General features: G+C 40.9%; 1 protein-coding gene across 3 annotated transcripts in view; it reads left to right on the top strand.

Annotated features, from left to right (window-relative positions):
- Positions 1 to 2067: 2067 nt before the first annotated feature.
- Positions 2068 to 27659, top strand: part of PTK2 (protein tyrosine kinase 2) — a 219306-nt gene continuing 193714 nt past the window's right edge. The window contains exons 1-2 of one of the 3 annotated variants that reach the window (XM_051612462.1): positions 2068 to 2246; positions 17760 to 17818. The gene's annotated coding sequence lies outside the window, so the exon portion shown is untranslated. Of the gene's footprint in view, positions 2247 to 2966; positions 3023 to 17759; positions 17819 to 27659 lie in introns of those variants that run through there. The other 2 variants (XM_051612463.1, XM_051612464.1) reach the window with 2 other exon arrangements.

Genomic DNA, 27659 nt, shown 5'->3' with positions numbered 1-27659 from the left:
TTTCAGACAGCATACTTATTTTCCATATTAAAAAGTGTAACTATTAAAAGATGGAGCAGCAATAGAAGAACCAGATTCACTGTTCTACCATTGCTCTGGCTTTACTCTGCCTCCTCCCTCAATCACCCACATACCTCTCAATACTTTTTCAACCTGTAAAATGGAGAGAATTGGTACACTGATGTTGCCCAGAAAACCTGCAGAGGATAAAGTTGTAAAGACACAAGAATAGTAACTATTTATTAAAGTGAGGACATTGGATAATATATCTAAATGAAGAATGTTTATTAAACCCATACATAAAGTCACGAGGATATACTGTGCATGACAGAAAGGGGATATTGCTACTATCTTGTATGCATGAGATATAGCCCTGGAGAGGAGCTATTTACTTTCAGGCCTATCATCCAGTAAATAATGTGTGAATTTGGCAACTCCAATACTGTCTCAGCTTTGCAGTGCAAAGCACGGGGATCACTGTCTTCTTCACAAGTCTGCAGAGAGGCTAGAGCACTTCCACATCTTCGGATGCAGGCTGAGACAAAGGAGAGATTAGTAGTAATTGGAAGGAACTGCTTGGAAGGGTCATTTGGTGCAATTCCCTGCTATTGCTAACAACTGTATCATGAACATTTATAAAGCTCTGCTTTCCCTTTTTCCCTTTCCAGTATTTGTATCACCCCTTCTCTGTGTATTACTCAGAAAATACACTCCTGTTTTACCTGCGCATTTCCTTCCATTTTTACTATCCCAGTCCCCAAGAGCAGCCAATTTTTCCTGCGTTCCTGTGAGTATCCTCTTTACTGATGCCTCCCAACTTTCTGTCACCAGTCATTTTAATTAGCACATTTCTGCTTTTTTTCTGGCGGGAGCGTCAATAAGTGATTGCAAGACCAGCAAGTATAAAATAAGTGAAATCACCCTTCCTCCCTACATTTCTGCACAGTGCTCCAGCTTCAGCTGAAAGGGTGGAGTGTATTTCCTGCCCTGTCTGGCCTCCAGCCTGCTGGTCAAAGGACTCTCCCAGGAGGCTGATAGATCCAGGTAGGATTCCCCGAGTTCATAGAATCATAGAATCATAGAATCCTAGGGGTTGGAAGGGACCTTGAAAGATCATCCAGTCCAACCCCCCTGCCAGAGCAGGGTCATCTAGAGCACATCACATAGGAATGCATCCAGGTGGGTTTTGAATGTCTCCAGAGAAGGAGACTCCACAACCTCCCTGGGCAGCCTGTCCCAGGGCTCTGTCACTCTTACAGTAAAAACATTTTTTCGGATATTCACCTCGAACCTCCTATGAGTTCTATGAACCTCCTGTAAGTTCCCACTTATTTGCAACTGCTGTAACGGCCAAGCATTTCAGCAAAAAGACGGGCAGGAATGCTGTGCCGAGGCTTCAAAGGGAGCTTCTAGGCATTATTTTTCTAAGGTGCTCAGTGCATTTGTATCGTGTTCAGAGCTCACCTGATGGGCTGGTCCCTGCAGGGGCTTGGGGCACCGGGATTCACCCCAAAACCCGCATTTACAATCTAGGTACCTACTTGTTCGGCATGTCTCCCTTGAGTTTCCTTACAGTGCCTGGAAAATTAGGAAAAAAAGAGGGAAGTTTCGGAGTTGCGACTTGTCTTGGAACGACCCGTGTTTGGTCAGACCAAGCACATCCCAGAGGCCACCGGCTCCGCCAGCACCGATGTGCTCCAAACCCAACCCCAGGTGCCTCTGCCTGCAGTTTCCAGGCAGTTTCCTTCGACCCCCTGGGGCGGGGAGGCTGGGGGGGCTGCTCTGTCAGCGCGCTCCCTGGGGACGGAGAGGCCTCCCGCTCCGAAGCCAGCGGGCAAACCAAGGCCCGAGGAGCCGGGGAGGGCGGCTCTGCCTGAGACACCGGGCCCGTCGGGATCTGCCTGGGGAAGGAGGGAAGGAAGGAGGGAAGGAAGGAGGGAAGGAAGGAAGGAGGGAAGAGCCGCGCTGCCCCAGGGCCTGTCACGGCCCCGCAGCCCCGTCCCCCGCATCCCGGCGTGCAGCGCGGCGGGAGGGCGGTGCGGGGAGCGGCCTGAGGCGGGGGCCGGGCTGCCCGGGCGGACCCAGCGGCGGCGCTGGAGCCCGGGGCTCTCTCTCTGTGTGTGTGTGTGTGTGTGTGTGTGAGGAGGAGGATTCCGCTCCTTTTTTTTCACCTCCCTTCGCCCCAGCTCCCCTCGGCCTTTCCGCCCTGCCGGGGGGGTCGGGCGAGGCGGCGGGAGCGCAGCGCGGTGAGTGCGGGCGGCGGGGCCGGCTGAGGAGGAGGAGGAGGAGGGGACGGGAGGGTGAGGGGGCGATGGAAGGAAGGGGTGAGGGGGCGATGGAAGGAAGGGGTGAGGGGGCAGGCGGCCCCAGCTCGGATCACGGGGAGGTGTGCGGGGTCCCGGGGGGGTCCCGGGGGGGGTTGGGGGGGTTGGGGGGGCAGCAGCGTCTTCTTCCTTCGTGTCCGCGTCCCCTCGGCCCGGGGTGCGACGGCGGCTCCGTCTCCTCAGGGGGAGCAGCCGGGCTCGCCTCGCTGCGTTTGCTCGGGAGGTGCTGCCCCGCACGCCGGCTGGGGAGGGGGGACGCGGGAGAACCCCCCCCCCACACACACACACCCACCCGGGTGCGCACACACACACACACACACACACACCCCGACACCGACACGGTGCCTGCGAGGGAGCTGGGTTGGAAGGACGGGGAAGGAAGGGAAGGGGAGGTGATCCTTTCCCTCCTTCCCTTCCCCTCGGCCTGGAAGCCGAGCCGGGCTCCCCCTCCGTCCTGCCCTGCCCTGCCCTGCCCTCCCGGGGGGCCGGTCTCGCCGGATGAGGCGGTTCGGCCGCGGCGGGGCCGGGCCCGGCGGAGCGGGACGGTCCGCGGGGTAAACAAAGGGAGAGGAAAGGGAGGAGGAGGAGGAGAAGAAGAGGAGGAGGAGGGGGGGGTGTCCCCTCGCTGCCCCTTCCTCTCTCTCCCTCCAGGCGAGCTAAATCTCTGGTTGCCTGGAAGAGGTGGGGAAGCGATTAAGGTTTGTGCCTTTTTTTTTTTTTAATTATTCCTTGCTACGTGTTGAGGGTTGTGTGTTTTGTTGTTTTTTTTCTTGGTTTGGAGGTGTTTTGGTTCGTTCTGGGGTTGATCCCCCGAGGAGCTCGGTGTTCACACACACACACACACGTTGTGTATCCCGGAGGTGGTTTTCCTAACGAAGCCTGCACGGGAAAAGGGGGGAGCAAGTGCTGGTGTTCCTGGCTTCTGGTCCACCCTGCTGGTGCCACAGCGCTTTGGGTTAGATAACAGGAGCCCGCTGCACTTCCTTAGGGGGAATTTGTTTTCTTCTGTTCGTTTATTTGTCATTTATTTCCCCCTCGTCAACCGGATTTGTTTTTTTGAGGGTAAAGCGAGAAATTCTGCTCCTGCGGCTGTAACAAACTATCCTCCTGCTCGAATCCCTGGAACTCATTTGGAAACATAGGCGGTATACTGCCAATTTTCACGTCCTTTCAGTTTCCAAGCCTCCTTTGCTCAGATGATGCTTTTTTGGAACGAGGGGTAGTTGTTGTTTGTTTTTTTTTTTTTTTTTCCTTTACGTTTATTTTCTTCCCCTTCTGGCTGAAAAAACCCTGTTTGCTCTATGATGTCTGTGTTGGTTGACTTGTAGTCAGTCTTAATTGAAGTGCTCTGAAAGCTTAATGTGTCCTGTAGGCCCTAGCACCAATGCTGAAGTCTTGCAGCACCAGCCTGCAAGCTCCATGTTTTGGCAGTCTAACCAGGATAAATAGCAGTGCTGTAGTAAACCCGTAGAACAAAAAGTTCACTTGAAAGGAGAAACACGTGGGGATTCATATTGAAGTATTTAATGTAAATGTTAGCTTGAAAGTGAAGTGGTGTTGCTGTGTCCCATGAAAGTTCAGACTCCTTTGGCCTCTGGCTGTTTAATAGCTTGCTTTCCTGTGTTAATTGGAAAAGTCCCACATTCCTCAAAAGTTAATCTGCCTTTATCAACCTTGATTCTATTAAAACCGGGTAAGGTCAAGAGCATAACTGGATTTGGGCCAGAAAATATTAAATGTTACGTAGTTATTTGGAACAGTGTGTTATCTTGCTGATGTTGTCCCTGTCCAAAATTCCACCGCTTCCTTTCTCCACCCGGCTCCTTTTTTTTACCTCTGAAATCGGGCTGTTCTCCTACCCTGTGTCTTGGAACACCTTTGCCTGCGTGGTGTGATTTGTAGATGGGGCTGCAAGCTTTGATTTCCTTCAGGCAAGGTGTGTGGTGAGATGCTGTGAAGGATGTGTATGTGTACCTCTGAGGTGGGAGCCCGTGCAAGAAATATAATAGATCTAGAATCTGGGGTACTATTAACAAAAGGAAGGGGAAAAAAAAAAGGCCCTCAAAAGAGGGAGGAGACACTAGTTGCTGGGAAACATTTGCTCTCACAAGGCTGCAAACTCTACAGGCTCTGAAACAAGAGAAAAACAGTTCAGAAATTAATTTATTTTCTGCTTTTAGGTCTTTAGTTTCTGTAGAATATGACTTGTATTGATGTTTGTGTTGGTCAGTCTCTCTGCAGGAATGTTAAAATGTACACGTCAAAGGAGGATGGCATGATACTTGTCAAAAGCTCCAAGATTTACTTGGCCTCAGCCTTAGGTCTTATTAAAAATACTGTGTGTAGTTGATGTATCAATCAACTAGTAGTGTGTTGCAGCACTTAATCCAGAAATAGATGTTCCTAGAATAGCACTCTTGAATATGTAATTTGCTGAAATAGCTTGAAAAATTCTTTCAACTTCTAGACACCCAGTGATGTAACTCCACTTCAAAGTATGTTACATGTTGTTGAAAGGGCTTTTTTTAAATTATTTTATATAATGGTTTACCACATGACGATAGTGGAATGGAGGGGGGGATCTTGGTTTTGTAAATTCCACCAAGCTAATAGATATGTGGGGGATGATAGGAGAAGAGAAAAGCAAGAATGCTTTTTGGAGATTTAAGTAGCAAGCCAGGTGGATTTGATGGTTTAGGAGATTATATTTTATTTTTTTTAAGTGTATATTAAATGTTGATGGTTTTTTCAGCAGGAGGGTAACTCAAGAAACTGAGCATCTCTGGAAACACACAATTATTTTTTGCCCTTTGTATAACAAAATTACCAGTTGTGTTTTTCTTCCCCTGGTAGGCACTACTGTGTGGAGCAGTAACTTTCATGTGATGTAACGTTCATAATATCAACACGGGTTATTCCCATTCTTCTTGTATCTCTTCAGATTTGTGGAAGTATCTCTTTCACTATGATGGGGAACTTTCTCTGTTCTCAGAGTACAGTTTTAAAGTACATTGTTTTGCTGGCTCTTTTTAAATACATGGCTGTGTTCACCTACAGGTTTTTGACAGCTGCCTCACACTGGTGTTTAACAACACACCTGTTTTGTAGAATATTGGTAACTATAAGGAGGTTGTAATTTTGCTGTAAAATCTGTGTATTAAAATCTTGTATGTTTTTAGTTTTGCAAAGTATTTGTCTTGAATTAGACAGTTGTAGCTTTACCTTTGAAGTAGATTGTTGCATATAGTGGCTCCATATTCTCACATTCTGGACAATTTTCAATAAATCAGGAGAAGGTATTTAAAAACAACACTCCTGTGCTAGAATCCATACTCTAGATCTTTTTTTCCTTGTGTTTCAACTACCACTGTAGTGGTACAATAAAAATGATAGGGTTTATTTGCTATTTATCAGCTTTTGAATCCTCATTTTGGACTGTCAGTGAAAACTCAACTGATATTTAGCTCCATCAGATGTGTTTTCCAGACTAAATCTGTTTTTCTTGTCATCTCACATTAATGTTGTTATAAAGTTCCAAAAGCCATAGCTGAGTGCCATGAAAACATGGACTTACTTAATTTCTCAAAAAGATTTTAATTATGGGTCAGGATTTTAAAACCTTTACTGTATCACGTTGAGCTGTGGTGTGGAATGATAGCAGAAATAATTCAGGAATGCCCTAAAACTCTTAATTTTGAACCTACTTATTTACCACCTGAACTACAGTGTTTCTTGTGTCACTGAATGGTAACTTCTGCTGAAATCTCTTTGTTTTTTTTTGTTTATTTTAACTGTTTGAAAAAAACCAAAACCCTAGAACTCAATACAGATTAATGCAAGATTAGAGTTTGTAAATTGTTAGCAATTTCAAGTGAGTGTCTTGATTTGTGTATGACTGACACATAAAAACTTTGGATATCCAGCCGTGTTCAATGGCTGTGGTTTAATGTGTCTGTTAAAAAGACATGAACTTGAAAGAATAGGAAATTAAATGGAAAACGTGACATCCAGATTTGATATCTGGTTTTAAATAGTCTTTTTAGTGTAGAACTGTAAGAGGTGATCAGGTACATCTCTCCTTTTTCATGTCCTGCTCTCCAGATTAAGGCAGTGGTTGATGGCTCATCAGGTGACTGGTTGAAGAAAGTGGCTGTTTAGGGACTGAACAGCTGAAAAACCTGCAGGGTTTGTATTGTAGGCTTAAGTTTTTATATTCCCTTTCCCATTCTTTTGTAACTTAGAAAGTTTACATGATAGAAAGAATACAAAGGTAGGAGGTTGTTGCTTGCTCAGGATTTTAGTGTTCCTGATGCTGGGATATGAGCCTTGTAATTTGGGAGTACTTTTGAGTGTTAGGTGTTCATTAATAGAAAATTATTTTTAAAAGCTCCAGCTGCACACAAAAAAAACGAATCAAACAACCAAAAGCACAAAAAATTGGAAATGGCTTCATCTAATATTCTTTATTTGTACTAAAGCAGACAGAGAAACAGGTGTGATTGCTCAGGTCTGTTCTGCTGAAAGGTGTATGAACTGCTAAAATTGGCAAGGGGATGTTTTGAAAGCTACACTAGAGGGGTGTGTTGCTGGAGGGAGCTGACACAGGCACTCGTGTATATGAGAGAAATGGTTTCAGAGGTGGCAGGGGAGCTACCGAAACTGAGTGCTCTCTGGGTCTTAAACTTGAAATCTGGAGATGCAGCAGATAACTGGTGGTATCAGTGGTTTGTAGATTGATAAGATACTGCAGAATATTTTCTGGAATCTGGTTGACAAGTTTGGAATGCAATTTTTTCTCAAAAATCAGAAGGGAAGAGTTAAATAACACAAGCTGAAGGCAACAGTCTTTGTTACAGAACACTTGATAATTTGCTTGCATCAGTGTGAATGTGGGTACACCTAAATTTTCTTCAGCCCATGGCTGAACTGGTGAAACTGTCCTGCATGGGCTTTCCTTCATCCCTTGTGACTTCAAGACTTCTATTTTTTTCCTCCCCTCTAACTCTGCATTGGCTTACCTGTTCTTCTGCCCCTTTTTTATCATGCTTAGTGCAGAAAGGACACATAAAAAAGTGTAAGTAGTTGTAGATAGCTTCCTACTGCCCCAAAAGTATTACTAATTTTTTTTTGGCTGGGAAGAGAAACTCACAGACACTTGGTTTCCTTTGATGCAGGGTTCCAGATTCATGCTGTGTAATATAGGTCAGTTTAGTGCTTAATCCTTAAGATTAATTTTCACCCTTTCCCTCCCCATGGAACTTTAATTCATTTTAAGATCCTGGTCTAATTTCCTTCCTTTTGACCAAAAGTGTGTAAGTAAAACGTGTGCATCAGTTGTCCTGGAAACAGTGATGGGAGATATATTCCTTGCAACTGCTGTCATTGTAGGTATATTGACAAACAGCAGATTTAGAAGCATTTAGACTCCATGTGAAGAGTTCTTAAATGAAACACTTCTCATTGCACTTGCAGAGCGTGTAGTGGTAGAGCTGAAGCTGTTCTCACTGCTGGGGACTGTAAGAAGGAGGTCAGAGGGCTCTGCTGACTACTCCTGCTTCCTGCTGCCATGCTTGGGGTTTGTCATTGTTTACCCACACATGAAAATGGGCAATTCCTGCTTTTGTTTTATTTCGGTTTGGGGGAGGGGAGTGGGCGCAGACCATCTGAGGCTAGAAAGTATCCTTGGAAGGCAGAGATAATTTTTCCTTTAGTCTCATTAAAGTTCTGGGAAGGATTGGAAGCAGCAGCTTTTTTTTTTTTTTTCTTTATTTTTTTTTCTTCAATATGGGAAAGAGGAGGTGCTGCTCTTTCCTGTTTTCTTGCTGCTAGGATAGCAGATAATTTGGTTGCAAGGGGGTAGGAGAAGTCTCGTTTAGCAGAAGCTCAAAGTGAGCTAAATTCTATATTTTGAAAATCTGAATGCACCTCTTCCAAGGTATACCTAGCTTTTTTTTCCCCAGGTCTTTCCTAATGCTTCAAATAGTGTTTAGTGGTATAATCTGTGGGATGTACAATAGCCAGTGAGGTCTCAGGTCCACCTGCCTTTGATACTTAATTTCCTATCATTGCCTTCAAGATTACTGCTACTGAAGATGTTAGAAAGAGATGTGTAGATCCTAGTGTCTTGGGTTACACCCAGTGGTGGGGATTCATGTAAGTCAATACCTGTTTCATGATTTCTGTTGTAGGTTTATGTTCAGTGTGAATGCTGAGGCAGATTTGTCCTTAGTAATACTTTGTAGTGTCAAGCTGCAGAAATTCTGCAATCTTTAGAAGATAATTAGGCAATCTTGTAAATCTTTGCCTATGAAAGGTAGGGTAAAAACATAAAATCTACTGCAGTTTTCTTATTTTTATGTAGATATCTGTTCTTTATTTCCTTTGGACCAGACAGTTGTAATCTTTCTGTCCTTTGACAGAAAAATTGTCTGTGTTCTGGTTTAGAATGTTGGATTTTTTTAATTGGTCACTTTTCTCAAGTAAAGGTTAAGCCAGAAAGAAGAAAAGTAAAGTTAGTGTTTAAAAGAGGACAGTTCCTTTTCATTTTTGGTTAATCAGCCAAGTTGTTTCCCAGCTTTTTTATCCCTTCTGTTTCTAATACACTTTCCTACACGTAGAAGATTTTTTTTATTGATGGTAGGATGCTCTTGTGGTTCTTTTATATCCACTTATACCTCAGGTTTTAGCAGTCTCCTCCTTTATCCCATTCCCTCCTTGACTGATTCTTTTTTATCTGTGGTGGAAGCTGTTTAAAGGCAGAGTTACTTCTTTATAATTGATTTTTAGAGTCTAGGCAGTAGCACACAAAAGTAACGTGTGTAACAGGTACCAGTTCAGTTGCTTGAATTTACTCTTTGTCAATTTACTCTTTAATTTTGTAATAGACCTTGATGCCTGTTCTTCACCATTTCTCTCAGCAAGTTCCAGAACTTGATGGAAGTATTGTTGTATTTTTGTCAGTGCCCAGGACCTCTCATGCCTGATACTGCTGGTTTTTGTTAACCAGTGGTGGGAAGAGATAGGAAACAGTGATACAACCACAGCATTCAAAGTTGGGAGGCAAGACTTTTATTTCTACTTTTTCTGTGGCTTTTTTTTTTTTTTTTTGCTAGCTAAACTATTTTACCTGCTGTGCTGTTTTTTAATTTCCCTTTATAATGAGGACAGTGTTTTGCTCAGGCTTCATCCACTGGCATGCAAGCACATGGCAATTCTGAAGTGCTCTTTCTAGAGGGATTTAAAAGTACTCCTCATGAGGGAGTAGAAATTATGATGTTGGACTAAAGTTGTTAATTTCAGATGCCATCTTACTGCTTGGAATAAACCTTAGAATCATAGAATAGTTAAGGTTGGAAGGGATCTTAAAGATCGTCAGGTTCCAGCCTCCCTGCTGTGAGCAGGGACACCTCCCACCAGACCAGGCTGCACAAGCCCCGTCCAACCTGGCCTTGAACACCTCCAGGGATGGGGCTTCCACAGCCTCCCTGGGCAACCTGTTCCAGTGCCTTCCTACCCTCATGGTGAAGAATTTCCTCCTGATGTCTAACCTAAATCTCCCCTCTTCCAGTTTAAAACCATTACCCGTTGTCCTGTTGCTGCCCTCTCTGGTGAAAAATGCCTCCCCAGCTTTCCTGGAGCCCCTTCAGGCACTGGAAGGTGCCCTAAGGTCTCCCTAGAGACCTCCCCTTCTCTTTCTAGGCTGAACAGCCCCACCTCCCTCAGCCTGTACCCTGGCATGGCCAGGGCAATTAATCCTGGCAGTCAGTGTACTCATTAACCTTCCAGGATGCCTGGCTCTGAGCTGTGTTTACATTTACTAAATAAAATGCTCTTGCATTTTATTTTGAGTAGGAACAAAAGCTGGTTGATAATGTGTATATAAAAATGCACATCCCTCCAAGATGAGCCACAAGTTAAAGGGTTTCAATCCCTTATGTTCCATTTTTAATTGTATTGAAAAATGTTTAATTTTGTTAATTTTTTGACTAGTTTCCTACTGCCAGCCTTCACCAGGGAAATCTTCACGTGCTGCTGTAAGGGTCACTTGCAGTGAAGCTCTTTGCAAATGTTACAAATTACAGTTTCTGTTCTTGCTCTTACGTTAACACCACCATTATGGGAATCCTGTTAATTAATGGCTAAAGAAGTATTTTTGCATTTTTTTCAGCTCTCATTTTCTATTTCAGGCTTAAGCACTATATCCTAGAGGCTTCTAGATTCTAGTGGGTTTATTAATTATCTTGTCATTTTCATTTTAGTTTGCATAAATCACAAAGATGGCTGTTTTGTGTTCGTCTTCTGGTGCCTCTTAATTCTGCCACCTCTGTTCCTACTCTTTGTTTAGTGCATTTTGAATTTTGTTGTTCAAATGTTGGCTCAAAATATACTTTTCAAGTTCTACAAGTAAGCAGTCATGTGCAGGTTACTGGTTGATTGCCACTCAGTTTGTTTTGCTGGTGCAGAAGAAGAAATGCTCTCCTGTGGTGTAGGGAGAGGGTAAAACACTTGGAGTCATCATGGTCCTGAAATCAGTACTGGTAGGATTTAGGTGTAGTGCTGTGTTCAGTTTTGGGCACTGTACCTGAAGAAGGGGTTTTCCACTCTTGAGTGCTTTCAGTGAGATACCTGAAGAATAGGACACCTAAGAGTTGAAGAAATTAAAGTGCTCACCTTTTATCTCCTCATAGCTTTAAGTTATTCACATGCACTAGGCTGTGACAGAGGTGATGAAGATAAAGGTTTATGGGGGCTAAACCAAGGAATGGTTGACTTAAATAGTAGGACTGAAGATTCGGGTTACTTGGGAGGAAAGCTTCTAATGATAACAAATCATTGGCCTAGATTAGGGAGGGGACTCTTGTCACTGACAATCTTAAAGAAAAAATGAGATGTCTGTCAGAAGGGAAATGCTATTTATTCCTACCTCAGGAGTGGCAGATTGACAAGATGACCTCTTGTTCTATCCAGCACTGATTTTAGTGATGTTAACAGGTAAAGAATGTGAGGTTATTATTTTCAGGCCTTACACTGATACCAAAAGATAGTTGACAGTAACCCCAAGCAACTGATGGTTTTCTCTGAGCTGTTGTAAGCAAGTCCTCTCTGTTATCTTGTCAGTTGTGCCTGAGACCTGGGCAGCTTTGATGTAGGCAAAGCATCTTGTGTTTTCCTTGTGGAATGCTCTTCTAAGCTAAGGCTGCAAAGGTCATGGAGAGAATATCCTTTCCATAAATGAAACTGTCATGCTCTTCTATAGATTGTTATAGTTGTTACCTCGACATGGATTGAAGAAGAGTTGTAAGCTGGTTACTGGTCTTAGAATAATTGGTTTAGTTGCCATTTTGTTGTATAATTACAAAATCAATGGAAGAAAACATGCAAAATTTCTAAATTGTGCAAGCAATTTAATGAAGTGGCCTTACAGGATGACTTTTCTTTTTCCTTTTGATATTGCCCTGTAATTAATGACTGTATTTTACTACGTAGTAATAAACTGAGCTTTGCTTTGAGAGCAATTGGAGCTTCTGATGAATCTATGTTTTGTTTTATGTCTTTCACTCTTTATTATGATAGCTTGTGTTTTGATATTGCCCCAGTAGGTTTCTTCTTAAATGTAACTCAAATTTATCTTGTTTTAAGGCAAGTCAGAATGTTTCACAGCATTTTGTCATGGAATGAGAAGGTCACTGGTGAGACTGGGGAACAGGATCAGGTAATCATTAGTGAAAATGTATATGTAGACAAACTCAAACGTGGTATGCGTAGCTGGCTGAACTCAGTTCAGCCTCTGCTGGTAACTAGTATTAATGATGAAGCCTGCATTTCAGATATTCCTTTAGAGAGTAAAGAATAAACTCATTGATCTGAGGGCTTTTTAACCAGTATGTTAAAGTTTTAGTTGGGGAAGCTGCTGAAATTGATATTTTAATACTACCTCTGAGTTTTTAGGGAGCCTTCAAGCTAAAAGTGTACATCTGTGCAAAGTGTATTGACTCTTGCAAGCTGTTTGCTGTGGTATGGAGAACCAAGTGATGTAAAAACACCACCTGAGTGCTGTGGAGGCAAGGGGGATTCTCTTGCCCGTTGTTTGTATTCTGTGTAATCAGTTAATCAGCTCCTAGTCAGACTAGATACTACATCTTTATTATCTAAGAATTTCAAATTTACATTAATTTCTTGTTTTGCATTGCCTTAGCATTCCTGGGGGGAGATATCCTCCAGGGAGGAGGATAGCACTGTTGTTATAAAGCTCAGTGCATATGTATATAACTTGTTTTGGACATTTTAACTAATGGTTATCAGGAAAAATCAATCCATTTCCAGATGTGAGTAATATTCCTTTCATTTTGCCCATGCATTTTGATGGTACAGTTTAAGGACTGAAGTTCATAAGACAAATAGGGGGGGAAAAAGCGTATGGTGTGTCTTTCTTTTGTGGCAATATGTCTCTTACTGAATTCTTTGTGAATATTAGATTGAGTTTAATATTTTGATTTCTTGGGTTGTGGACAGAAACAAAAATAACGTAGAGCCCCTCTAAAACTTTGTTGAAGAACAGAGTCAAAATAAGGAGTGGGATATAACACCAAAGACACTGCTGTTCCATCTTCTTCCTAGACTTTGCCTCAATATTTTGTTTTTACAAGAAATTGAGTTTTAATATTCTGGATTTCATTCTCGTATTGATAGAAATCTGTTACCTATATGAAATTAATAAACAAGTAGGTTTCTCTAGAAGATTAGGGACCTTTCGAAGATGGCGGCAGCACAGAAGTTTAATTCTCAGATGGGGATTTAAATGAAGTGAAAGTGTAGTTGTGTCATAGGCTACAAAGCCCCTGCTTATTCAGCCTTGGTAGAAGGGGGGAAGTTTCTTTGTGTGAGGGCAGTACTGTGTGTCTCATGCTGTTTCAGTGTTTTCAACAGCTAGTTCTGTGCCTTGCTCTCCTTTCATCAAAAGAGGAGAGGGAATTCTTAGAGACGGGAGTGTGTATCATTGGCTTAATTTTTCAACTGAATCAGCTTTTTCTTCTCTTAAAAGCAAACAAAACCTTTAAACTGTTTCATAATCTGAGTATTGAACACAGGGCCTTTCCTTCCTAGGAAACAAATCTGGGAGTTCTGTAATGTATTTATCTATGTGGCTTTTGGCAGATAAATGGGGATTGCATTGAAGTGCTTTCTTTCAAAAGTCTTTGTTACTTCTGCTAAAATAGGTATTGAACTACAGTATTCTCAAATGGGAGTAGGAACATTGGTCATATTATTCCAAGCAAGAGATTGTAGAGTGGGAGGGTGGGGGCTGCAGCAAGTTGTGAAAATAAACGTATATAAAGCACACTTGCTTTAATACCTTACTCTTGATGGTGATGGAAGTAGTAAAATAAGGCAAGACCATGTTGAATGCTGAGTTGAGATTGGTTTTGGAAAGGCAAGATGTAAACAGCGAGTCTTGACAAAGGATTTGAAGCCCAGTCAAAATGAAAAGGGGAGGGGAAACTGTGGTGCCCATGTTGCATATATTATGAGTAATTAATGCACAGCTGTCACTTGAAATAGGAGAGTTTTTTGGACTGAGTCTGTGTTAGAGCAGTTGTGGGAAACTGTTCTTATGTTGAACTTGGGTTCCATATTGTTAAATCTGTCTTTATAGCTGGTTCTGTGTGATCACCCTTATGAATAGGAGGGTGATAGTAAGTATGGACTCCTTTATTTTTTGGTGTTTCTAATATGATACAGAAGTGAGACCTTACTGAAATTTGGTTAAGTTATAACAATCTGGTTAAAAGTTTCTGTGGACCTACTGGTGGTGAGGTAGCCATATGGATGTGCTTTGAGGTAACATGTTTAGCATCTGTGTTTTGGTCCAAAGAGCCTGTTCCAAACTCTGCTTTATGGACTATATTCTTTTGGCATGCAAGCCACTAAGCAATGTTAAAGTCAAGTTAATGCTTGTACACCCATTATCCCAAACACTTAAGGGTTTCAAGACTACTAAAACCTGGTCTATTCCAACCTAAGACATTCTGTCATTCTGTAGTGTCCATGCAAATAGTGCCTTTGAGTTGGTCTAGAATTCAGTAACTGTCTTGGTTGTTTGGGGACTTTTCCTGAAGGCCACAGGTAACTTGTTAGTAGACTCTTGTAAGGGCTGTGTTGTACAGTTCTTCTGCACAGGTTTCTTCTTAGTGCTGAAAATGCTCGGGGCAGGTCAATTACTCTCATTGCTGGAGGTGCAGGGGACCTGTGTGCATACAGTTATTTCCATGAGTTATAGGAGAGTATCTAAACCCCTTTATGTACTGTATAACCAGCAGCAACAATAGCATTGCAGGTAACTTGGCTATAATTATGTCTCGTCTCTGCTAAAGAAAATATTACTTGTGCCCAGAAATTGCTGTTACTGTTCTTTCCCTACAGAGCTCTTGCAGTCTTTCCTGTCTACTGTGATTTCTGTGGAGTTACCTGTGGGAAAGGGACATAATGAGAGACCAGATCAGATGACATTAAGTGCTTTATAAGGATAAAAAATGTTGTATTGCATCAAACTGTTCATTTGCTCTCTTGCTGTGTATCAGCAAGTGAAACAAGTAATGCAGATCATTAGTGTTGCATCTTGACCTTTGTAAGGCTTGAGGTGGTGAATTACTGTGTTGGAATGGAGTGAGGAATCTGTGAGAGGGCTAGAAGGAGAGGAATTTGTGAAGAGTCTATTAATAGAGAGATAAGAAGAACAACAAGAACAAATTTTCTTGAATGTGATTGAAGAGCATTAAAGGTAGCTGAAAACGTAAGGAAGCTGAGGAATGAGCTCTACACTTGGGTATTTTAAGTTTTCTCTTATGTCTTCAGTGATGTGGTTGGTCAAGAAGTCAAACTGGAGAGGGAATAGAATTATAATAAAAGACAAAATTTGAAATTTCAGTGTATATGGAGGTTTAGATCTAAAAGTAAGATTCTCTGCCTTTAATTGAAAAATAGGATTGTGTGTGATTTTGAAGCAGAAAATAAGGTGATACATAAAACTGAGTAAAGAAAAATAAGGAAACAAATGAACCTGCCCCACAGCTGAAAAAAGCCAGCTGAAAAACGTCTGAAAAGGAATTGTTTTCCACCACAAAAAAAAAAATGTGCTAAACTTAAATGTTATCAGTTTACTGAAAATCTTTTCCATATGGAGAAAGGTAAAAAAATTTAAAAAGCTTTGAAAAATTCCCCACTTTTTAAATTCCAGAGCAGATGATGTGTTTGGGTATTTTTTACTTTAAAGAAACAGTTTTGTAAGATATATACCTATTCTTTGTTGTTGTTTTGTTTTATTTCAAAAAGTTGAAATAAAAGCACAATATTCTGCTTAACCCAAGCCACGTATGTTTAACCTCCCTTTGACCACTATAGAAGCTTTCAGCATTTATCCTAGTTAAAATGAGACTAACTGATGCTTTAACAATTGTTATAACTGGTCAGACTTGAGTGTAGGAGAGTTCTTGTCACCATTTGCTTCCAAAGGAATTGATGAATGAAGTAAATCAGGTAATAACCTGCAAAAACAGATCTTGGGTGTGTCTGGAAAGGGCTGCTGTCACTGGAAAGGGGAGGATGAAATGCTCCAGTGTTAGGATTGTCTCTGCATGATGTTCTTCATAGCTAATGACCAAAAGAGGGGCCCTTTATCCGTGCTCTAGGGTTGCCATCCAACAGCAAATCACAGCAGCCTGCATTTGTACACTGAATTTTACACGCCTGGGTAGTTCTATTGAAAAATCAGTGGGATAACTTGTGTGGAAAATTTAGCATGCTTGTAAGTGTTTGTGTTATTGATGCCCATGCAATTAAAATAATATTTTTCTAGTATTTGTGTTCAGTGCATTTTTTGGTGCTGCCTTTAAGTCCCATGGGTTTACACCCACAATTATTTTAACAAATGCTTTAAGGGTGCTGTTGACCTGAACTTCCCAGCGTGGGGAAAGGTCATTGGAATTTAAAAGTAGCTTTTGCCACATCAGAAAATGTATTTAATTAAATCAATAGCTGCATGGGTGTCTCAATCTGAGCAGTTTCCCTTTTCATAAAGGACTTGTCATGATGCAGTTCCCATTGTGTTAATTGTTGGTGTTTTGATGAATTGTCCCAAATCATGACTTACTCCCTAAAAATACTGAGTAGAGTGATTCTGGGGAAAGCTGTTTTCTGCTGGGTCTGCTAGAGATAATGGGACAGCAGGTAATTTAACAGAATCTGTGTTGACTTTAGGATTAGTATTCTGAGGCAGTGCCATTCCTCTTGAATGCCACCATAAAAGCAGTTCAGGTTCTCAGGGGTATTTTTCCCCATGGTAATGGATGTGTTTCAGGTGAGTGTCTGTGGCACACTTCTGTGGCTTTCACGTAGAAATTGGAGTATTTTTTAGTTTTCTAGGTTGTTGGTATGTTGGGGTTTTTTCAGTTTATTATAGCTTAGATGAACACTTAAACTAAACAGAACACGCAAATTCTACTTTAAAAAAAAACAACCCAACAACCAAAGCTCTGCATGGTTTCTTTGAACTTTTTTGTTACTTTATCTCGTAAGTTTCTCATGTGGAAATCTTTCTGTGACCTTTGTGTGTGGGGGAAAAAGCCTAAGTAGCTAAGATGAAAAAAGGTTCAGAATCAGTTATTAAAAATTGATTTTGAAGTGCTTTGCTTAGGCTTTCTACTGGTACTGCTTTAGTCCCTATAGCATATATTTTGTTCAAGAGACAGAGAAAAAACAACTAGCAAAATAGCAATACTTATTCTGTAGATTTCTCAGCCCTGGAGTTCTTTTGGTTCAATCATTTTCTTTAAGAAAGAACCACAACTCTTTCTCTGGACAGCATATTCTGTGTGAGTTTTGAGCTACATCTGTATGTATTTGTTGCTTCAGCTAAAAACTGCTTGGCTGTCCCAGGGTATACATACCCTGAAGAAATAAAAGCTTTTCACTAGTTCCTCCCACACACTTTTTTTTTTTTTTTTTTTTCTCCCAGGGAAGCACTCTTTCTAATTCTGGATCTGGGTGCTGCTAACACTTTGAATTGCTCATCAGAGTTTTCAGTACTCACTGAATTGTTTCTATTAAATCCTTCTTTAACCCTCCTCCTTCAAAATACCAAAACCATACCTACAGGATTTCTGGCAGCTTGTTTTGTAAGGTATCTCTCTTGATTTCCAAACCTGGCTTCTGCTTCTGCAAACTTCTGTGTTTTGGTTTAATTTTTTTTTTTCCCTATGGACTCCCTGCTAAGTGATCTACACTTGTAAAATAGAAGATGTATTGATCTCATTCCTTTTGAAGGTTACCTTGTCTTCATAATAAAAATATAATTTCTGTGCTTTTAAGTTTCTTGGGTATTTGACTGCTTTGGTGCTAGTTTAAGAAAATATCTTAATAGATTTTAAATGTTCATTTCAGATTTCATGTTTCATCCCATATTGAGCAGCTGCTGCTGAGAGCTGGAAAGTCTACTTAAGGTATGTGGAACAGCTAATGATTGCACTTCAACTGAAATGTTTCAAGTTGAGATAAGGTGTTTTTGTGGGGTTTTTATTGTTCTTTCCTTGTAATTATTGTTGAAGATCCTGGTTTTAAAACAGTGAATGTTAAAACATAATTTCTTGGATTGTCTTTTTTCCTGAGCCTGCTAGAACTGGCCTTTCTCTGCATTGGCCTGTGCAGCAAATGATTTATCAGGCATGGGAGAAATCTGTAAGGTGTTTTCTCACCTACCGAAACTACTCAGCTGGGAATTGTCTGACTGCTGTACTGGCTTTGGAGTGAAATGTTAATCATGGAATCATAGAATGGTTAAAGTTGGAAGGGACTTTAAAGATCCAGTCTCCCTGCTATCAGTAGAGACACCTCCCACCAGCCCAGGCTGCACAAGCCTCATCCAACCTGGCCTTGAACACCTCCAGGGATGGGGCTTCCACAACCTCCCTGGGCAACCTGTTCCAGTGCCTTCCTGCTCTTGTGGTGAAGAATTTCTTCCAGATGTCTGACCTAATCTCCCCTCTTCCAGTTTAAAACTTACCTCTTGTCCTGTCACTGCCCCCTCTGGTGAAAAGTCCTTTCCCAGCTTTCCTGTAGCCCCTCCAGGCACTGGAAGGTGCTCTAAGGTCTGCCCAGAGCCTACTCTTCTCCAGGCTGAACAGCCCCAACTCCTTCAGTTTTTCTATTGTCATGTTCTGCTTTTCTGTAGTACATAAAATATTGTCTTAAGCCACATCTTCACTTTAGGAGCACTTGGTCTAATCTGAAGTAGTTTAGTTGTCGGCAGGACTAGAGAAGTTGGGTAACCACAGCATTTTGTGTTATGTGAATCTTGTTTCTCTTCTCCTATGGTTTTGGTTCCTTGTGACCCCTCTTCTCCCAGACTGAGTGGTTATATTTGCAAACTTCACTTTTAATCCTTAGTATACTTGGTATTTTTGCTTTTATTAGTGCTGACATATATGGATGTTTGGAATCTTCTTACATTTCAGTGTGGCTAGAATAACTTGTTGGATACTTTTCTTTGCTGGTTTGTGTACTGTGTGTTTTGAGTTTTTTTCTTTCTACAACTTTACCAGTGGTTGGTGACTTGGGAGCCTGTATTACATTTTTAATTTTTTTCCTATTACTTAGGCTTTGGCAGGTAACAAAATCCATTGTCTGGTACTTAAAGAGCACTTTTGCATCTAACTTGCTGATGCTGGGAGCCTTATTTAAAACTTTTATATCACCTGTTTTAGTTGACATTAATGTTCTCTTTGCCTGGGCTGTAATGCACTTGAGAACAAAGGAGATGTGGCTGCTAGCATTTCACACAGACTAGGCCATCTCTAATTGGATTTTATGCTGAAGTCTTGCAGTTCAAAGTATTGCCTCTCCAAATCTCTCCATATTTTCACCTTCAGGGAACAGCAGAGGGGTCACTTAGTGTCTCCTGACTATGTATATTTACAGGGGTAGATGCCTTTACTCTTCAGTAGCTTTTTTTGGCCTAGCTTCTTACATCATGAGTGGTCTGGATGTTAGTCAGCTGTTCTTAAACTTAGTCACCATAAATTTGAAAACTGAATTGCTTCTCCTTTTTAGTTTCTCCCTTTCCTTTTCTGGTATGGGATGATGTTTATATTGTGCAGTTAGTTTTTTCCAAGGAATTCCATCTACTTTCACCACTCCAAGGGATAAGTTCAGTTGTCTAAAAAGTAGTAATTCAGTTTTGTCACCTAAAGTGGAAAAACCCCTAAGTACTTCAGATTGAATAAAAAGCAGCAATACTGATGTTTTTATCAATTAACACTAAATATTTGTTGCATTCTGTATCATTATTCAGATGGAAAGCAAGACATTTTAAGAGTATTTTTTGAACATGGAAAACTAACAGTGTTAGTTTTCAAGGGGAGGAGGGATAAAATAGGCCCCTACTCTTCAATTTTTTGTATAAAAGGGCCTGCAAATGAAACCTATCACTTCAGGGTTTTTTTTATGCTTCCTTTAATTTTGGTTGACCTTTTAAAAGGAACAGCTATGACTGTCGTGATGTTGTCACAGGCAAAAAAGCACACTTGTATGTTTTGTGAACTGCAGCCATTTGTTCTTTGGAATACATGGCTCCTACAAGGCTGAAGTGAGTCATATCCTGGTAAAACCATGACAACTAAGTATTTATTAGTTTGTTAGGTAAATATCATGGAGTACCTTCCTAGATAAGACTTTATGGAAAATCAGCCCTGTGAATAACAAGGCTGTGAAATCTAATGGCAAGTAAGAAGAAATGGCAAAAGAACTTAAATGTAAATTGCAAATACTTCTGACTTGTCAGGTTTACATTGAAGTGTGTGTAATTTTTTTCTGGCTGGGGATTTGGTAGGAGGGAGAGATTAGTGCTACTTACTCTTTGAGTTTGGTGTTATATATGCAAATACTGGAATGACAGTTCCAGTGGAAACACCAGAGGAATGTACTAAATGTTTTGCTTACCCAACTGCTTTAGTGGCCGTTGTAAGTCTTGTATTTATATAGCAAAAATTTAAGCTCTTGCATGTACCACTATAGTCTTTTAATTACATGATTGCATTATTTGTTCCATAGAACCACGTATTTTTGGTACCAAAAATACACTTGTGTATTCACTTCAAGCCTTCTTTTACAGGGTGGATTTTTTCTTGTAAAGTTTGCCATGGGTAGGGCTGGCTTTACACATTCATCTTAGGGTATTATCAGAATATCTGTATTAAATGGAGCCACAGAATTTAGGATCAAAGGTTTTCATTTCAAGTCCCTGCTCAGACATGCCATATTTTTTTATTATTGTTGTAACACTTAAAATTTATACTCAAAGCAGATCTCTCACTGATTTGAAAAGCACCTGAAAGCACTTCGCTGTTCTCTCACCCCCCAGGTATCAAGGTATGTGACCATGAAAGAGAAGCATGTGGTCATTGTGGAAAACTTGGCTAAAGGACTCTGCTAACAACATCCAGAAACCCTGAGTGCATAGATGACAGTTGCTTCAGCTCATATTATATTCCTTGTCTTCCTGATGCTGATTATTTATTAACAAATGCAGAAGACTTACCAACAGAGAGAGGGACTATGAGCAGCAGTTCTGTTCAGCTTTATAATTCTGATTTGCTCCTGAGGCCAGTCTGGATGCACTGAATAGATGCAGGGGTTCTGTAGGTAAAAGTACATGTACTTTATGGGTGTTTATTGTGTCTTGTCAAAGAGACCGGGCAGCCATTGGCAGTAGGTGGTGCTAGCACTTCCACCTAGGCAGCAGCTTCCAAACGATGCTCTCCTGATTGTATCCCTGCTGCAAGTGACATCGGATACTTTCCAACTTTTTATTTGATTTGAAATTACACTAGTATTTGATGAGCAAGCTAGTTGCTATCCAGCATAGCACTCTTAAAAACAGTATGGCAGATCTATAAGTTAATGTTCCTTGTTATCTCATACGGGAAGACATGCTTCCCTAATGAAATCGTTAATAATGATACATGATTCCTGGACATTTTGGATGTTGGGTGTGTAATCTTGCTTTAGTCATAGAATCATTCAGGGCTGTTCCTTTGATGCAAAGTCTGTTTCCGAAGTTTTCAGTTTGCACTTAAAACTGTAAACAATAACCACTCTATTCTCATGCCGAGGTAATGAATGTGTATTGCTGCTTGTCAATAATGCCTGTGTGCTTATAGCTCCTCCTGGCTTCTGAAAGTGGAATTTTGCAGGTCTTCCTATCTGCTTTGTTATTCTGGACTTCTGAGGCACTGGAGAAAGATTTACTTTTCCACCAAGGTCAGTGTAAACTTCAGCTTCTTCCCAGAAGTCTGGGCTCACAGTGTGTGTGAGTTTACCAGCAGTTGAGTGCTGAACACTCTCTTCTCTCTGGTTGGGCTTTTACTGTCAAGGGCTCTGTGCTCCCTCTGTATTGGTGTAGGCATTACAAGTTGTAAAAGCAATGAACTTGACTGTAACAAACACAAACCATCCCATCTGGTGCTTAATGCCTTCCTGAATTCTGCCCTGGCCTTCGCTCAGCATGGTGGTTGTTCCTCAGCTTGTCCCCAGAGCAGCTGTTGCCTTTGACATAGAAGTAAGTGGATTGGGGAAAACAGATTTCAGTTCTTGTGATATTCTCCTTAGTGTCTTACCCCTCTGTGGAGTTGAATAAAACCTCATTCTACCTCAGTAACATATTCTGAGATAATCCAGACAGAGTGAAGTAGGGGTTTAGTCTTCCCTCTGGAGGTGCCAAAGGTCTTCTGTATACCAAGACAAATTATTTGTTTTGGTTGCTAGCCCTTCTGGTAAATGCAAGTAGGGAAATAAAAGCAGAAAACAAAGTCTGACTCTGTAAATAGTACTTCTTTGTAATACAACTTGGATGGATCTGTAGTAGTGCATTCTGAGGATGCCAGGCATAGCCATGGAATGCTGCTGCTGCCTCCCAGGCTCTTTTTTTAAATTGCAGATTTCTGAATGATTGACTTGGTTAAATATCAGTGAGGCTTTTCCCTGTATAACAGGACATTACAGTGCCCCATTGTTTCAGCTGGGAAATGTTGAGACCTTTTCACAGAGTAGATTCTTCTTCTCATCTTGGGGCATCTGTACTTTTTTCCTTCATCCTGCAAACACATACCTGTTCAGATTTGTGCAGCCATGTTGACTTGTTCAAATTAGTAAGAGCAGTTTTGTATCTGAAGTCAAGCATGCCTAGATGTGTTATGTTAGCTACTGTGGTGTTAGGCTCTTATTTATAGTCATAATGAAGGTGGATACAACCCATTTTAATGGTCTAAAAAGCAAAATGAATTCTGTTTCATTATGGACATACTGATCCATCCCACTAGTGTATTTATCACTTCTCTAAAAATAAACTTACTGCTCTTGGGAATGCAGGGCTATATTTGCAGTCACTCTGTTTCTGTGAGAACACTGCATTTGCTCACTGGTAATGTATAATAATCCTCCTTTGATCCTGGATTTTGGTTAATGGGTTAAGATCTGTACTGCTTGTTATCTGCTGCAGGAAATTCATGGGACTGTTTAACATTGGCTTAGGAAAGTTTCTAGAAGCAGCAGGATATTGTGAATCATTCATTCAGACTGTTCTTACACAAGATAATCAATTGTAATGTGCTCCTCACTGCTGGGTAGTAGAATGATTTTCCAGTGTGTTCATGTTTCAGATGCTTAATGGGTCAACTCCATGTCAGTCTTTGAGTGCACCTTGAAAAGCGCTTTGCCTTCCTGCTTGTGGAAAGAAAACTTGCAGAAATTTTCTGAGAGCATCAAAAAGACCAAAATTTAAACCAGACCTTGATCTTTTCAAGGCTTGAATTTTTCAGTTCATAACAGTAAACTGAGTTAGGCTTGCCAGGCTTCCTCTTAGCTTTGTGACAGTGTTTGATACTGGTGTAGTATGTTGAGTTGTAGTTGTAGGCCAGATTGCAATGGGTGTCCTTTAAAGAAAAGGAAAGCTGGTGGATACAAACGTAGTAACAAGTCATAAAATATTGTGGAGAAAATATTGGCCAGCTTGATAGGCATCAGGACCAGCAAGCAGTAACCCAGAAGGTGCCAAGGTTGGTTTGTGTGTGCTGTGGTAAAGGAAAGATCTGTGTTGCTTCCTGGCAGACATTCACAGAGGACTTTCTCTGAAGAGAAGCCATCTCAAGTACACTTCCTGAAGCCTGTTTTAATTAGCACTGCCTGAGATGCAGGGAATTTCACTCCTCAGGAAATTCAGGGCTTATAAATGCTGTGCTGTGTGCTCAAATGGGACTTGATAGTCTAGCTTAACCCTTATCAACTTTGTATAAATTGAAAGACTGCTTTTCTCCCTCATGTTTGGCACCCCTTGTTGACTAGTGCCAGCATAATACTAGCTTTTTAAAAATTATTTTTCCCCTTCTCTCAGTAGTCTCAATAGTCTCACATTTGATTCACTCCAGATTTTCTGTGGATATATTGTCTTGCTAGTAATCTCATTTTGTACACGCATGGTTGGTTTCTCTTGCCTAGTTGTAAAGCTGATGCAAAATCATGCAGTACAGCGTTAGGAGCCTCTGATGTGATGTCTTCTCATGTATTTGTAAGATAAGTTACCTGTTACATGTGAACAGCCAGTAATAAATCCCTTCAAATTGGCTTGACTCTATGTTGAGGTGCTGGTAGATAACTTGGTGTGCTTATTCTTGTTTTTCTTTGGGACTTTGAGTTGCCTAAGTCTTCCTAATGCATCATAATTCTTCTTATGCCAATTTCTTATGGGACTAAAGCTTTGAATTTGTTAAGCTTGTAGCTGAGTGGGATATATTTATAAAAAGCTTTCCTCTGTTTAGTGTGCTTGTACTGCTGTCTGTGTGTAAAATGTTCCAACTCAGCAACAGGTTTTGGCCATGTGGATCAGTAGCGTTGACTGTTAAGTTTTGGAAATAATGCTGTGTTCTCATGTACTTGAATTTCATTAAAACAATTTACAGTAGCAAAAATTGGAAGAAAGTGGTTTATTTTTTATTATATTGTGTACTGTCCACACATATTGCTATCTTGAATATAGAGTAGCTGGCTATCAGCAGTGATGTGATTTTTTTGTTTGTTACTGCTAGCTATGAATTATATTCTTTCAGTGGCAAGAAGTATAGCAGACAGTTTGAATTTGTTGGGCAAGATTCTGGACAAAGGCAGCTTGGTCAGTTTTTCCTTATTAAGGAGGCTGAAGGGGACACGAGAAGGCAATAAGAGTCTATAACTGCACCCATAAATGCATGCATTAAGTGAGTTAAAATGCTCTGTAGCAAGAGAGAGCCTTGATCACCTAGCAGAAATTATTAATAGCTATTTCAGGTACCACTGAAATACTGCCCTTTAACAACATGAGAAAGGTATATTTTAACACAGTCCACTCCCAGCTGAATTGTGGAAGGTGCAGTCTTTAAATTGCTAACCAAGATTCCCATTAAAATATAAAAGGTCATTTCTTTTTTTAGTAAAATAGCATTTAGAATGTGGAAAGGAAAAGGGCATTTAAAAAGTCATCGTTGTCAACATGACTTCAAGTATGGCATTCCAGGATATATTTGTATGTATTGTAGGCAGGTGGTTGTGTTGTCATTTCCCTCTTTCAGGATCAGTCTACTTGGTTTAACTTTCAGGATAGTATGATAAAAGCTTGGCAGAATGATAGTAGATGTTGAGGTCCAAAGGAATTGAGGGAACTGCAATCAGGGAGTTCTTCCTTCCAGCCTATTTTTTTATTCTAAATGATGTCTATGAGAAGAATGTCCAAAAGGAACAGCAAGATTTTCCTGTAGTATAATGCTCAATGTGTTGACTTTCTCCTGTTTCTGGAAGTCTCTGTGTTGTTTTGCTATTAGTAGTATTCCTGGGAGTCAGAACTGTATTGCATCATAGTTATTTTAAGCAAAACAATTCAGGTTGTACTACTCTGCCTTCAATGTGTACAAACCCTTACAAATCACCTTACATGTAGTTGAGTTGGATTCTTATTATGGTGAATAATTTACCTTGGAAATCTCTGCATAATAATTTTTGGTTTTGAAAAGCAAATGGAATGTGAACTGGCACAATTTTTTGCCATGGTGTTAGGGGCTATGGGTTAATCCTTCTTTGATATCTTAAAAAAAAATAATTCCTGAGCACAGGATATATTTGTATCCAGCCTGAGCTTTCTGCTTCTAGCTCTATTCTTAATCCTAAATAGATGTGATCCTAAATTATGGTTTTCATTAAACAATGACCTCTACATCTTTTTCAGGGGAGTTTTTTGGGGTGGCTTTTTCTGTTTTAATTTTGATGAGCACTTCCTAAATGGAGATCATGTATAGATGTAGGTAGTCAATGAAGAACAGGACATCTGGCAGTTGTGGTGAAATTTGGACATGAGTTCAGAGGTTTCCTGTTCATCAGGTTTGAAGAGAAGCCAAGCCAAAGCTACCTGGAAGATTTGCTTGTGGGGGTGTGTGTGTGTGTGAATAAACATGCATATTGTGTGAAACTTTCACTAGTTACTCTTCCACTTTTTGAAGAAAAAGAGTAATAATTTGAGTTTTATATTAAATCCAGAGTTTGAGTGACATTGAACTTACTGAATCGTGATACTATTGCAAGGAATTAATATTTTTGATGTTGCTTTTGATAATAAACACTTAGCTTTGGCAACATAGCATAAATGCAGCACCACCCTGGAAAGCAGGAAGAGTGACATAAGAATGTAGCTTACTGCTTTCCTTAATGTGCTGATGGTCTCTGTATCCATAGTCATGACAGTAGAAAAACAATCTATGTAGAAGGCTGCTGTAAAAACTCTGTACAGTCTGTATGAGTAATATGGGTCAGAAAATGCTGGTTTAGCTTTTCTGTCTAAAACCCCCACTTGAAGATAGCCTCATGCAAAGAACACTTAAAAGCACAGAATTATTAAGGGTAAAAGGAACCTTATATATCATCAGGTTCCAACCCCCCTGCTATGAGCAGGGACACCTCCCACCAGCCCAGGCTGCACAAGCCTCATCCAACCTGGCCCTGAACACCTCCAGGGATGGGGCTTCCACAACCTCCCTGGGCAACCTGTTCCAGTGCCTTCCTACCCTCATGGTGAAGAATTTCTTCCTGATGTCTAACCTCAATCTCCCCTCTTCCAGTATAAAGCCATTCTCCCTTGTCCTCTCACTACACACCCTGGTAAAAAGTCCTTTCCCAGCTTTCCTAGAGCCCCTTCAGGCACTGGAAGGTGCTCTAAGGTCTCCCTGGAGCCTTCTCTTCTCCAGGCTGAGCAGCCCCAACTCTCTCATCCTGTCTCCATAGCAGAGCTGCTCCAGCCCTCTGAGCATCTTTGTGGCCCCTCTCTGGACCCTCTCCAACAGCTCCATGTCTTTCTTGTGCTGAGGCCCCCAGAGCTGTACACAGTATTCCAGGTGGGGTCTGACCAGAGCAGAGCAGAGGGGCAGAATCCCCTCCCTGGCCCTGCTGGCCACACTTCTTGGGATGCAGCCCAGGACACAACTGGCTCTCTGGGCTTCAGCACACACTGGTGGCTCATGTTGAGCATCACTTGTGATGGCCATGTTCGGGAAGCATCACGGGTTTAAAAAGTAACTCAAATGCAGAAATTGCTGAGTTAATTACTCTTTTAGCATCTAATGCTTTTCTAATACATCCCTTCATTCTTAGTGGGCAAAGTGTGGAAGTACTAAGGTGGGGAGGGAGGGTTGCATGCCATCAGAAGACTCGCCTGTCATTATGTACAAGATTAAATAATCCTTTCTTTACTCAAATTCCTCACCATTTTTTAAACAAAAATATTTAATATTATCCCTAAACTTGCATCTGAACTGTATTTCTATCAGAAAAAATAATTCTATTTTATTTGGGTGAGTTGGGTGGAGTTTTTTTAATTTTAACAACTTTTAAATTTGTTACTTAGGCTGAACTTCTTCCTTTCCCTTTCTTGAAAGTAGATTTTTGGGATAAATAAGTAGGAACCTGTGAGCACTTGAAAAGCTGTCTGTATGAAAGACCCAACGCTTGGCCTCGGGTCTAGAATTTCTGCTCTCATAGATGTTCTAGCTAATTACAGAAGATAAGGGAAAAACTCTCCAAGCCTCCTTTATTCCATGTGGTGGGAAGAGAAATAGGCAGGAAAAAAATGGTTTTGAATTATGCAAATAATGGCATATTTGTAGCTTAAATGGGGTGGTTGTTTTCCCAATTTTTTTAAAAAGCAAGATATATTAAAAAAAGCACGTTGAAATATTCATAGTATATAATTGCTGAGGCTCTTGGCAGTGCACATTG

This window comes from Apus apus, chromosome 2 (genome assembly GCF_020740795.1).
Source record: "Apus apus isolate bApuApu2 chromosome 2, bApuApu2.pri.cur, whole genome shotgun sequence".
Lineage (NCBI taxonomy): Eukaryota > Metazoa > Chordata > Aves > Apodiformes > Apodidae > Apus > Apus apus.
The sequence above is the reverse complement of the archived record's forward strand: the minus strand, read 5'-3'. Positions and strand labels throughout refer to the sequence as shown.